Here is a 14412-nt window from a genome sequence, read left to right on the forward strand (position 1 = left end):
ACAATCGGTCAAGCTATTTTGGAGCTTTAACTTCAGAAAATTTTAAACAAAAGAAACTGAAAAACATTCACAAAAAGTAGGACAATTGTTCAGTTATCGAGTTGCATATAAAATTACTGGATTACTAAAACGACTATTACAAAATAAGCTGGAGGGTGAAAATTTAAGGTCGTATATATTCTTTTTGCAATATTTAAAATAAAGCATGTTTTTGGATTAACTCTGCTTTTTTACAGTTTGTGCTTTTGGCTTGTACTAAAGGCGGCAGATTTTATTCATTTGTTTCACATTTTATTTTGTTTCTATATGCAGGTCGAAGAAATCTAAAAACTAGAAGATTGCATATTTAATAGTGTAATTTAAATATTTATAATTTGCAAGTGCAAGGCTGTGGCTGATACATCTTACAAATAATAGTTTTAGAAGAAAATGTACAAAGTAAAGAAATAAAGTAGGAGAAAATAAGTAAAGGAGTATCTAGTACAAAATGGTAAATTTTAATTTAATTTAAACTTATATCTAACTTATAAATAATTTCTAAAGTTATCATCAATTCAAAGCAATGCATATTAATAATAGACGATGAAGGAAGATGAATATTGTTTCCACATTTCACAATCTTTTATCTATACTGAATATTTATATCCATAAATATGTTTACATACAACAGTTTCAATTAATTATCTATCAATGATTATAAATCCAATCAAATATTTTTATCTATTAAATACCTTCAGAAGAATTTATTAATTATGATGCATAGAAAATATTTCCAATGCATAAATATTTATACTAAACAAAATCTGTGAATGTCGCCAAACAAAATTTAGAATTAATCTGTTTTATCTGTGGAATGGAATTTAGATATTTTGGTAAATGAAATAATTTGGAAATGTAGTTTGTATTTATATTGTTCAGTGCAATTTAAACTTTTCAATAGAACACACAGTAATTGAATTAATTTTTTTTTTAAATAATTTTAATATATTATTTAGCTCTGTTATGAAAATTAAACAACAATAATAATAGGAGTTTGTGCCAGGGGTGAAAATTTAAGGTTGTATGTATTTTTTTTTAGATATAATAGTAGATATAAGTGTATGTGGTGTAGGAAAAATAAATGTTAGTTGATTTTTAATCCTGCTTGAATATAAATATTAAAGTTTTGTTAAAGGGTAACTCGATGTGATAAATATTTCATTGATAACAGTTTTTAGCAAGACACTATTACTAATTATATCTTTTATCTACAATTTTATTTTGCAATAAACTGTGTGACCATCTTTTTTATAATTTACGTTCCATTTTTACGAGTAATTTAAAAAGCGATGAGATCTTGTTACTTTTTAAGAATTTTAGAAACCACGTGTTTGTTTCGTTCAGGGAGCTATTAACTTCGGAAAGTTCTCTCATATGTCACCCATAAACTGAACTGATTTTGAAAATTTAAAAACAATTCTAAAGATGTTTTGGATATCAGTAGGGAATCATGCTGATTAGTTTTTGGTAAAGATCAGCCAGACCGTTTTGACAATTTTAGTTAATAGAGCACACTATAGATAAAAGAAGAGTATATAGGAGCACACTAAGCCACTTTTCAAATTTAAACAAATGTGTAACTTATTGTAATGAAATTATAATTTATTATTTATATTTTACAAATTAGGACTGGAACACAGCGTTGTTATATAATATCTATTTTATCAGACACCAGGCCAGTAAATTTATACATTTAAAAATTAATTTTATCATTGCTTCTAATACAAATATAAACTTTTGAAATTTCATAAATGCCGCCATTTTTCAAACTCTTTCTATACATGCCGCCATTTTTAAAACAGAACTGTCAACGATCATATCGACATTACGAAAATAAATAATTATACAAATAAATGCAATTTCCATTATACACAGTAATATTAAACCTTCATACAACATTCTTATAATATTATAATAATAATTATACATACATTATTATTTGAATATTAAAATTGTTCACAATCTTTTATCACAGTCTTACTGAAACACGTACAGATGTCACGACTTGTACATTGGTACACCTGCAACGAACATATAGACGAAAATATTAAACAAAACTTTAAAAAAACATAATTTTTACACAAAAACTCCGCAAAATTCTGTTATTACTACTTTAACCATTTTTATTACCATAAATTAAGTAATTTTATTATTATTATCGCCCACGTGTATGTAAGTCCTTTTTGTGCAACAAGTGTTTGACATTTGTGACAGTTTCCGAAAGGAGAGGGATCGTGTAACAAGTGCTAACCGGCATGGGAGGAAAAGATAATTTTAAATTAATTTAAAACATAAGTTGCAATGGTTTTGGAGTCTTAGATGTAAGTTATTAAATGGTGATTTAGTGGGTAAATGTTTTGTGTTTGTTGTAAAGGAGATATTTAAGGTTTTGTGAGGGGTTTTTGACAGCTTCGACCTTCGAAACATATGTGAGTATTATTGATAAGGTTAATATTGTGTATATATGTGTATTTGTATATATATATATATATATATATATAATTGAAAATATTTTTACGTGTATTTTAATAAATTAATTAATTATTAATAATTAATTAATTGACAGTTCCATAAATCAAAATGTCGGTTTCAACAGAAGTTTGTTTAAAGCAATAGAATTTGTTTAAAATATTTATTTATTTAATAAAAGTGAGGAAAATACTAATTTTATAAGATTAATGTTTGTTGGAATATACAAACCCATTTAAAAATATACTTATGCTATTAAATCTTAATTATTTTTATTTTATATTAATTATTGTAAAAATTTAATTGACAGTTCTAAATTCAAAATGTCGGTTCAACAGTTGTTTGTTTAAAAATAATAATATTTTGTTTAAATTAATTATTTGACAAAGAATACTAATTATATAGTTCTAATATTTGTTAAAATATTAAAAACCAATTGAAAATATATATACATACTATTAAATTCTAATTATTCTTATTCTAATTATCTATATTAATTATTGTAAAATTTAGTTGACAGTTCTAAAAACAAAATGTCGGTTCAACAGTATTTTGTTTAAAAAAAAATAGTATTTTATTTAAAATATATATTTATTTAGTATAGAAATACTTATTTTATGATCCTAATATTTTTATTAAAATCCAATTAAAATTATTATAAAATTTTAATTACCATTATATTAAGGCTTAAAATTCATTCAAACTCAATTGGGTCTTTTTAGCATTTTTCAAAATTTTTGTTTACTTTTGGTTATATTTTATAATTTCTGGGTATTATTCAGAATTTTGCAACATTTAGTTTATTTTTGGTTCTTTTCCAGCATTTTTGGAAAATTTGTTTGATTTTGATTCTTAATTAATAGTTTGTGAGAATTTTCAGCATTTTGTAATATTTAATTCATTTTTGCATTTTTTTTTCAGCATTTTTGAGACTTTTGTTTACTTTTATTAACGTTTTTATTAGTTTTATTAACATTTAGTTCATTTTCGGTCCTTTTCCAGTATTTTTGGAAATCTTGTTTATTTTTTAATCCTTTTCATAATTTCTGAGTATTTTTTAGCATTTTGTGATATTTAGTTAATTTATGAGACTTACCAGCATTTTTTATTTTACCAAATATGAAAAGATCCAAAAATAATCAAAAGTCCCAAAAATTAACGAAATATCACAAAATACTGAAAACTAATCAGAAAAAATATACAGAAACAAACAAAAGTTCCAAAAATGCTGAAAAAAGACAAGAAATTAACTGGAAATGCTGGAAATTAACTGGAAAAAGCAAAAACTGAACTAAATTTCTCAAAAATGCTAGAAAAAAGTCTGAAATGATGAAAAATGTCCCAAAACAAACAAAAGCTCCCAAAATGCTGAAAAGGATTCAAATATGAACTAAATAACACTAAATGCTGAAAATACTCAGAAATGATAAAAATATCTAAAAACAAACAAAAGTCCCAAAACTGCTGAAAAAAGACAAGAAATTAACAAAATTTCTCAAAAAATTCTGGAAAATACTCTGAAATAATATCAAAAAACAAATACGTTTTAAGTCTCAAAAATTCTGCCTAATTTTATTTGAGGGAATTCTTTATTTTAAAACGGGAAAAGAAAATTAATCCTTGTTCAGAAAACAAAATCAAAATTAGTAAATAATAAAAATTATATAAAATTCAATTTTGTTTAAGTATCCTCATCCTTGTCCCTCTACCAAAAATCTTCTTTTCGAACACAATGGAGTTAGTTAATGTTTTTATAATGCGCTTAACATTTTTTTTGCCTTCGTTTTCTAATTCAAAAAATCCTTTATCCTTATGAATAAGCGTGAATGAGCTCCGACTGACTTTTTCATACATAATTCAAAAGGTCCTTTTTTCTTTGTATTATGCCTGTTTTTGGTTTTTAGTTTTTGTCTTGAAAGGACACTATGGGGTGTGTCTGCACAATAATAGACAATTTGTGGACCACTATTTTGTTGAATTTATTCGTTAATATTAAGGTGGTGGAATCTCCGTAGCCGTGAAGTAGGAGTAGGAGCTTTGGACTTGCAACCTGAGATGAAAAGATGGATATAAAATCTCGTTAACTTTCGGTGGGGCAAGTTCTAGTAATCGCAAAAAAATCGAAAATGAAAATTTTTATATATCTTTACGTTTCAGAGGTTTCTGAGTATTTTGGCATACCTTAGAAAAAAATGTATGTGTGTGTATGTGTGTGTGTGTGCGTGTGTGTGCGTGTGTGTATGTGAGTCGGATACAAATTTTCGTCGACGATTTCGGAAACACGGATAAAGCGTTTGAATAATTCAAAAAACATTCGATTTGTATTGATAAGAAGACGTGCTGATTAGTTTTTGACGAAGGCAGGTCTAGCCGTTCCGAAGATATGGGGCAAAAAGTGCCAAAAACGGTAACTCAGTTTTTAAGAGATCGGAGCGTCCGATTTGAACAATTCAAAAAACATTTTACGTGTATTAACAAGATGAAGAACTGATCAATTTTTGGAAAGGAAGGTGCAACTACTTCGGAGATATGGAGAAAAAAGTAACAAAATGAGCCATTTGGCAGTCAAAAATGAACATTAGACATATGCACATCAAATTATCAGATATTTTATAGAGATTTTAACAATAAGTATACATTTAGTTTACTTACTTAATTTCTATGAGTTCCGTACCAAGGCTTATCCGTTAGACGGCGGCGCGGCGCTTACGCGCTTCGATATTTCGTCTCTATGCAGTTAAAGCAGTTCAAAATACACTTTTCTTCAAAAAGTCTTTTTTTCAAAAAAAGTAAATTTTTGTCAAAAATTTATAGTTTCTCAAAAATCTATTTTTTCTGAGTAATTTTTTTTCAAAAACGTTAATCTTTTAAAAAAAATAATAATTTTCGGTACGGGAAGTTCTAGCAATTTGTCTTAAGGCAAGTTGCCATGCGCCCCACTAGTTTTAAATTGTCTTTGTTTTACGGGTATCGTAATAAAGAAAGTGCATCGAATATTTTTCGAACTTTTCAAACAAACAAAAAAATCATCTATTAACGATTTGCGCAAATCCTCCCCCATCCCTCGTTAACTTGTCCACTTGTCCACTTGAACTTAATCCCGTTCCCTGGATTTATTTACCATTTCGGATGATTTATGACACGTTTTGCTTGGTGCTTAAAGTTTGATTTTACACCTTTACTACCGAGAAAAACACTCGAGAAGACAGTGGGATTCTCAAGTGGGCCCCCATTGTTGCCATTTAGCATTTATTGTCCTGCACAAAATGCACAATGCCATTAAAGGACGAACCATGAAAGAAAGGACGACCGAGGTATGTGAGAACTTTTTGGGAGAAATAGATAGACAACTGGAATGCAAGAATACCTACTTGAAATCATTAACATCCAAATCGACGAAAATAATAAACAATAGTTATTATAAGGTTATTTATCAAAGTTCTATTCTATTATGAAAAGTTTAAAAATTAAAAAAGCGTACACTGATTAAAAAGTTCGAAAATAAATCAAAAACAGGCGGTGTAAGTCAAATTGCTGGACCTGCTTATACCATAATTTAATTTTTTTATTGAAAAAATCAGATTGTCTTGAGAATTTTATTTTATTTTTAACATTTTTGAATTTTTTGAAAAAGAAAAAAACTTTTTTGAGCCATTTATGATTTTTGGAATCCATTCAAGTCGGTTTGACCGCTAAATGGCATTTTTCTCAAAAATATAATCAATTTTTCATTTTCTCATTGCAATTGATATAATAATAATAAATAATAAATGGTAGTCTGCCCGAAGGCAGTTCTACAAATAAATGATTCCCTTACCCTTTAACCTGTTATCATTATTCCCCTTCCCTATTTTTTTTCTATTTTGCAATTGATATATTACCATAAATGGTCAAAAATTCCTACAAATAATCACAAGCTGACAAAAATTATCACTAAGCTCAAAAAATTATAAAAATTATTAAAAACTTCTAACATGTACCAAAATGACCCAAAAAAGGTGAAAGGGTTTATAAAGGAAAAATAATCAAATATTTCAAATATGAACAAACATTCTTAAACATGATAAAAAATTATCAAAAGAGCTCAAATCAACAATCATGTCCCAAAAATTCAGTGGTCAGAGATGGTCAAAAAGTCCCAAAAATTTATAGAAAAATTCTAAAAAAAATGAAAAGCTGTCAAGTACATTTTTATTGTTTTTTGGGTATTTTGATTAATTATTTACATTATTAACATTTCTTCAAGTTTCAGAGGTTTCTGAACATTTTGGCATAGCTCAGAAAAAATTGTATATGTGTGTGTGTATGTATGGATACAATTTTTTGTCCACGTTTTCGGGCGCACGGTTCAACCGATTGATAGGGAGATGTGCTGATTACTTTTTGGCAAAGGCAGGTCCAACAATTACGGATATACAGAGCAAAGAGTGCAGAAAATACAAGTTTTGAGAGAACGGAGTATCGGATTTGAATGATCTAAAAAACATTCAGTTTGTGTTTGATTAGGAGAAGTTGTGATTAGTTTTTGGCAAAGGCAGGCCTACCCGTTTTGGAGATACAGAGCTAAATGTGCAAAAAATGGCAGTTTTAGAGAGAACTAAGCGTCCGATTTAAAGGATTCAAAGAACTTTCTGCTTGTCTTAACAAAATAATTGATTTTGGAAAAAAAAATTTTGATTTCAACTTTTTTTTAAAAAAAACAAAAATTGTGTATCGAAAATAAATCAGATTTTATTTTTAATTCTGACGAAAGTTCTAATATACTTTAAACAAATAAATTCAACTTTGCAATTCAGTTTATATAATTCTTATATTAGACAATGTTACAATATTTATTTATAATAATCTATTTGAAAACATTTAATATTTCTCGAATATTTCGTTACGGCACGGGAAGGTCTAGCAATTTGCCTAAAGGAACGATGCTATACACCACTAGTTTTTGTTTTTTTAAATCAACTTTTAGGATATGCGTCTAGATATTCTCAAAAATTAACATATATTCTTAAAAGTCTTCAAGAAATTTCAAAAATAATCAAAAAGTCAATAGCTATCAATAGTTCTCAATAATGATCTAATCGTTGCAAAAATAGTCAAAAAAGATCTAAAATAATCAATGAGTTCCGGAAATGTTCAAAAAGTCCCAGAAATAATTAAAAGAGCTCGGACATTATATAATTTTATCAAAATAGGTCAACAATATCCAGAGTCCCAGTCAAAGAGATTCAGAATGTCCAAGAATTTCTTAAAATGATTTAAAAAAAAAATGATAAAAAAAAAGTTCGAACAAGATAAAATTTCTTCGATAGAGCTCAAAAATTATGTAATTGTGCCATAATGTCTCAGGATTGACCATCAAAAGTTCACAAAAATGATGAAGATTTCCAAAAATGTATTTATTATTAAAAAACTCTCTACCATTTTCTTTTATTAAAGACTATCATATCTAGAGTTCTGGACCAATTTCATAAGGACTTTAACGACCAATTTAATAAACATTTTTTCTATAAAAAAGCACCTTAACCTTCTACCATATTATATAATTTATAATAATATTACTAATTATAAGATGTTCAAAAACTTTGGAATGCGTTTGAAATTCTTCCCAAAAGATTCCTTGGACGGACTGGCGCCAGAGATTTCAACAAAATATAAAAAAAAAGGTGACCAGTTTTTTTTCTACTTTTATTTCATTTCATCACAATAGAAAGAATGAAGAAATCGAACACAATGGACCTAGGAGACGTAGTAGAAAACATTACTAAGGTGAGGTGATTGACTTAAGGTAAGTACAGGGACGTACTGGTAAAGGACCCTGGTAAAAGACAGATGATACCCATAGAGCATTTTGTTTAATTTAAACAATTTCTATTGATTTTATGAAGGCGTTCTAGAAACACTAAGGTGGTAGAAATAAAGTACTTAAGGTACATCCAGGGACGTACTGGTAAAGGACCCTGGCGAAATACAGATGATACCCATAGAGCATTTTGTTTATTTTAAACAATTTCTTTTGATTTTATTAGGGCGTTGTAAAAACATTACTAAGATGATTGACTTAAGATACACAGGGTACATCCAGGGACGTACTGGTAAAAAACCTCCCCGAAAGATTTGGAGATGATACTCCAAATAATTCTCATGGAAATTCTTGTTTATTTTAAACAATTTCCTCTATAAATTTGAATAGTTATTGTAATCAGATATGGACGATGAAAGAACAAATAGAATCATTATGAACTTTTACAATTCATAATTTAAATATTTACAAATATTCGTCGTTGTTTGTTAAATTTCTATTTTGCATTATGAATAATCGTTGTTTGTTCGATTATAAATATTTTGATTTTTCATATTTTCAACTAATTGACTTGATCGATCTTTTTAAATATTTTATTTTAATAAAAATTATACATTACAAATACAATTTGTGTATTTTTTTAAGGTTTATAGTAATCGTCTAAAAATGGAACATGAAAATTTTTGTATATCTTTACGTTTCAAAGGTTTCTGAACATTTTGACATACCTGAGAAAAATGAATGTGTGTCTGTGTGTGTGTAGGCATGTGATAGTTAGTACGTATGTGCGGATACAATTTTTTGTTGACGATTTTGAGAACACGGCTCAACCGATTTGAAATATTCGAAAAACATTCGATTCCTATTGATAAGAAGACATGCTGATTAGTATTTAAGAAAGGCAGGTCTTTGCGTTTTGGAGGTACGGGACAAAAGCGCAAAAATGGCATTTCAGTTTTTGAGAAAACGGATTTGAATGATTAAAAAAACTTTTTATTTGTGATAACTGATTAAATTTTTGGGACAGTATGGTTCAACCGACTTGAATTTTCAAAAATGTTTTTTTTTCAAAAATTTTTAAAAACATTCAATTTTTTTAAGAAGATCGAATTAAAAAGTTAAAAAAAATAAAGATGTTAAGTAATTTTTAATTTCACTACGGAAAATCTCAGCAATTGAGTGGAAATTTATATCTCTACTGCATGATACCAGGATGTTCTCTGTAGAAGTTAGAGTCGATCTCTGCGGCAATGTTTAGACCACTCTGTTATTAAAAATATAATTCCTCCCTGAGTTTGTAACAAATGTGATTTTTCCCTAAAATCGCCATAATTCACTTTATGACACTTTCAAGTGGCTTCGCTATTGTTGCTCTTTTTTAGGATTAAAACTGTTGTAAAGCCATTTAACTATTTATATACCTTCGGCTTGCACATTTCGATGGATTTTACCTGTCGCAATAATCAAAAGGTAACACGAAAACAGGTAAATACGAATAGAACATTGGTAGTCGCAGGATAATATAGATAGGGCCAGAATGTGAAGTTTTTGCTTTTGCCAGATTTTTATTTTTGATCTCATTCAAAATAGAAGAGGTATTAAATAATTTTATGATTTCTACATCAAATATTTTCTTCAAGTTCCCGTAGGGTAGTTATAGTAATGGGCCGAAAATCGAAAATGAATATTTTTGCATATTTTCACGTTTCAGAGGTTTCTGAACATTTTGGCATACCTTAGAAAAAATGGAAGTGTGTTTGTATGTATGGATACAATGTTTTGTCCACGTTTTCGGTCGCACGAACCAACCGATATGAATGGTTCAAAAAGCAATCGATTCATATTGATAGGGAGATGTGCTGATTAGTTTTTGGCAAAGGCAGGTCCAGCCATTTCGGAGATACGGAGCAAAGAGTGCAGAAAATAGAAATCGAGTTTTTGAGATAATGGAGCATCCGATTTGAATTATTCAAAAAACTTTCTGCTTGTGCTGACAAAATTACTTACTTTTGAAAAAAAAAAAATAGAAAAAAAATTATTAATAGCTAAATGATGTGAGAGATAGATAATGGACATGTTTGCCATTGTAAAGCGAAAGACGTTAGTAAAAATTATTATTTTACGTAAAAATTATTTTTTATGTTTTTATTTTTGATCGTTTTTTTTAAATATTGCACCATTTTGCAATCCTAATTATATGCGCGAATTTCTAAAGAGTTTAATAAATAGATATCTTATATATAAAATTCTTCTGTAATGGAGTATTAAAGAATAATTCTCTTAAACGATTATTCGGATTTTGATAAATCTTTCTGAAGTTTGTTAAGGGAATTTTTAATGTTCTTTTGTATTATAGAAATATAGTTAGATTGTAGAAATAAATGGTAAAAAATACAAAAAACCGCTTATCATTGATTGACATTAAAAACAAATGAAGACTGCCATTTGCCAAACATTTCTATTCACTTATAGGCCAAGGCAATATTAAAATATAATATATTTATGATTATGAATAAGAAAAATGTAATGTCTACATACATAGCAGAAAAGCAGCTGAGATGTGCCAAAAATTAAAATAATATAAAATACAGCGTCTGACGGTTGTGGACTGTAAGCGAATATACTCTATATAATTTAATTTGACAGATTATTATTTTTTAACTAATGCAGTCGTGCTTTGCCTTCCTTTACTAAATCACAATACAAAAGAAATTACTCATTCAAAAAATTACTTCAAAGTTTCATATTTTCATATTTTTGCCATTGGATACGGAATATTTACTCAAGTCAATGGGGCGTTTGGGGTCTGAATTTTTTTACTGTGCTCCAATTTGCATGAAATTTTGGAATTCAAAAGTGAAAATAATTTAGACTCCTTTGCCACTTCCCAAGGGGCGACTTTACTCTCAGTCGGGTAATTTTATTTTTTTTTCAAATAACGTCAGAAATCGATAAAAGAACTAATTATAAGAAAAAATGTTTTTAATGTTTTTCGAAAAAGCAAAGACTTTTTAAGTAACTGGCTACTAAAAATTAGCTTCTTGTTGGCGTTTTTCATCGCTTTTTTTTTGCAAATATCTCCAAAAATATACATTTTAACAAAAATCATGTGATGACCAAAATGATATCAATTATAATCTTAATACATCGATGTTTTATAACGTGATAACCCTTGGCATTAAAATAAATTGAGCTACCGGGTTAAGTGAGGATTCTGAGACTCATAATTTTATTTAAGGGGGTTGTTCTTTTTTTTGTTACAAAAAATGCAAGGTATTTGTTTTTGTTTTTCTCGAAATGTTTTGATCATGGAGACATGCGGTTTTTTTTTAAACAAAAATTACAAAATCATAGAATATTAAGAAATTTTATATATTTTTTTGCCGCCGTCATTTGTTAACCAGGGGGCGCCAAAGTGGGCATTGCAAAATCGATCTCTTTTTCGGTGCCACAGATAAATCTGTTGCGCATCGCCTTATTGCGAAATAAAAAAAAAAACAAAACTACGTTGAAGAAGCAGTTTGAAAAAAGGGCCTTTTTTGGGACGAGAAGCATCGCAAAATTTTTTGTATTGCAATGGTGAACAAATTAAAAAAAGATGCAAGTCGATCCGACTTGTAGTTTTTTTTTTTAATTTGTGGCACCGCATTGAAAAAAGTCAATTTGAGAAAAACGTATTTAAAGTTTTTAATATAATGTACTAAATACACCATTTAATTTAATGTACTAATACACCATGGTGTTCAAAGATGCTGGCACATTAAAAAGGTCATGAGCATGAGGTATTATAATGAAAAAGAGAGCAGCTGGCATACAATAGCTCGCGGAGCGATGAAAAAAAAACGGTTTCGGGGGATCATACATATAGAGATATATCTATAACTTCGTCAAAAAAAAGATATTGAGATGATTTTTTTTTTAATAATTCTAAGGTTTTTAGCTTTCATAATATCAAAAAATCTCAAAATCGAAAAATATAAATAACAAAAGAACAACCCCCTTAAAGCAGCTATACATTTAAGATCACCCATGTGTATGTATATAAATTTCGGTAGTGTAAAAAACATAATAATTTTTAACTAATTGGTAAATATCAGTATAGGTTATTAAAAAAAAATTGGAACTTTCGAATTTTAAACATAAGTACAGGACAACGTCTGTCGGATCATCTAGCCATTCTATAAAACATGAAGCAATTGTTATTATTTTTGACTGTGGTTCTAGAAATGTTATTTACGGTTACGGTTCAAATGTTTGAATAATAAAAAATAATAAAAAATAACTACCGAAAAATGGTCACAGTTTGACTAAACGTCTAAGTTGTACTTAGAAGCTCAACATTTTCAATATATAAAAATTCGAGCAATTGCATCTGAAGACCATACAGCACAATTTCAAGCAAATATTCTTCATCGCTAATTATAGATGTTCGAAGACTACTTTTATATTAAAAACGCGGTTCAGGTCCAGGTAGTGCCCCCTTGTTCTTAGAAAACGAAAAGAAATCGAGTCAAAAAAAACGAATAACTAAAAAGATGAAGGAATGGATGGATAGAATATATATATATATATATATATATATATATATATATATATATATATATATACCTGTGTATATATGTAATCTCATGTGTGTACAAGAAGAATACGTCGACGTAAGAATCTCAGAATGGACAAGTTTTTCCCATGACTTGTAAATACCCACACATTGTAAAACAGGACCGCTTTGGACATTTATTTATTCTCCTGAAGTAGAAGTTTAATTCTCCAAAAAATCCGATTTGGTAATTTTATATTTTCTAGACATATCAAGTAATTCTAATGAGACCGACAAAAGCTACTCGATTCGAAAAGTGTACAATTTACAAGCTAAATTTATGATATTTAAGTCTCTTTACGGATCAGAGATACGGATTCATAAAGTAGAACGACATAAAATTATTCATAGAATATATTATGATATCTCATAGACTGCAATCAAAAGACACTACTGACAAGCAACCTAAAATACTTAACAAATATAAAAACAATATTAAAGTTAATAAAAAAACTGCTGACTAAAACTTAAATTCAACTAATTGAAAGTGGCATTTAGCCTATTGACTTTGAGACAATAGCCGAATTTGAGTTTTAGATATTTAGATAAAATTTTCAACTATTTATTTGAAAAAAAAATAAAGATATTGCTATCAATTTAATCTAAACATTACTATTTTCAACTGATATCTCTCAGACATCAGACATATTTATAATATCTGTAATTATGTTAATTATATTGCACAGACACGTTCTTGTTTGTATGTCCTAAAATTGTAGTTTATTATTCCAAATTCTAATGAATTGACGATGTTTGAGTCATCACATCACAAAAGCAATTTTTGACACAAATTTTGACTATAATATTTTTTCAAACTTTGATGAATTTTTAAAATTAAACTACTTGCCGTAGAAACGTAAAATTTTAGTATGTTGTCAAGACCATGATATGTATTAACATAAAGAATTTCATCAAAAATTTAACATTTAATTAAGAAGAAATGGCTCGACCGATCATTGTCCAAAACTAATCAGCACGAGTCCCATATAATATCTTTCGAATAGTTTATGAATTTTGAAAATCGGTTAAAAATTTTTGGCTATAACGTAAACGGAAAAGTTTCACTTTTCTGCTAAAAACAAAAAATGGCTGAGCCGATTGTATCCAAAATCTAACTGACGCAAGTGCTTATCATGTTTCATTAAATGGTTTTTAAATTTTTAAAATTTACTCTACCGTTTTCCCAACCAACATTGACATAGACAGAATTGCGGACTAAAACGTGGACAAAAATTTTTCCACTTTTCTGCTATTTACAAAGAAACGGCCCGGCCGATCGTCGCGTAATTCTGATAAACGCTAGTCCTCATCGAGACGCATCGAATGGCTTTTAAATTTTTGAAATCGGTGCAGCCGTTTTTGAGAAAACGTCGATTTACGGCAAAAATGTGTTCACACACACACACACATTTTTCCAAATTTGGTCTCATTCGATTCAGAATGGCTTGAAACGTCGATTCGAGAAAAATATTATCCTTTTTATACTCAAATTTTGTTTTCCTTTGCT

At 28.3% G+C, this 14412-nt stretch overlaps 1 protein-coding gene across 1 annotated transcript in view; it reads left to right on the forward strand.

Moving 5' to 3' along the window:
• The first annotated feature begins 2289 nt into the window (after positions 1-2289).
• Positions 2290-14412, forward strand: part of LOC113387623 — a 66814-nt gene continuing 54691 nt past the window's right edge. The window contains exon 1 of the mRNA XM_026624973.1: positions 2290-2468. The gene's annotated coding sequence lies outside the window, so the exon portion shown is untranslated. The remainder of the gene's footprint in view (positions 2469-14412) is intronic.

This window comes from Ctenocephalides felis, unplaced genomic scaffold (genome assembly GCF_003426905.1).
Source record: "Ctenocephalides felis isolate EL2017-DRISC unplaced genomic scaffold, ASM342690v1 CF-g0.4_SCAFFOLD_03572, whole genome shotgun sequence".
NCBI lineage: Eukaryota > Metazoa > Arthropoda > Insecta > Siphonaptera > Pulicidae > Ctenocephalides > Ctenocephalides felis.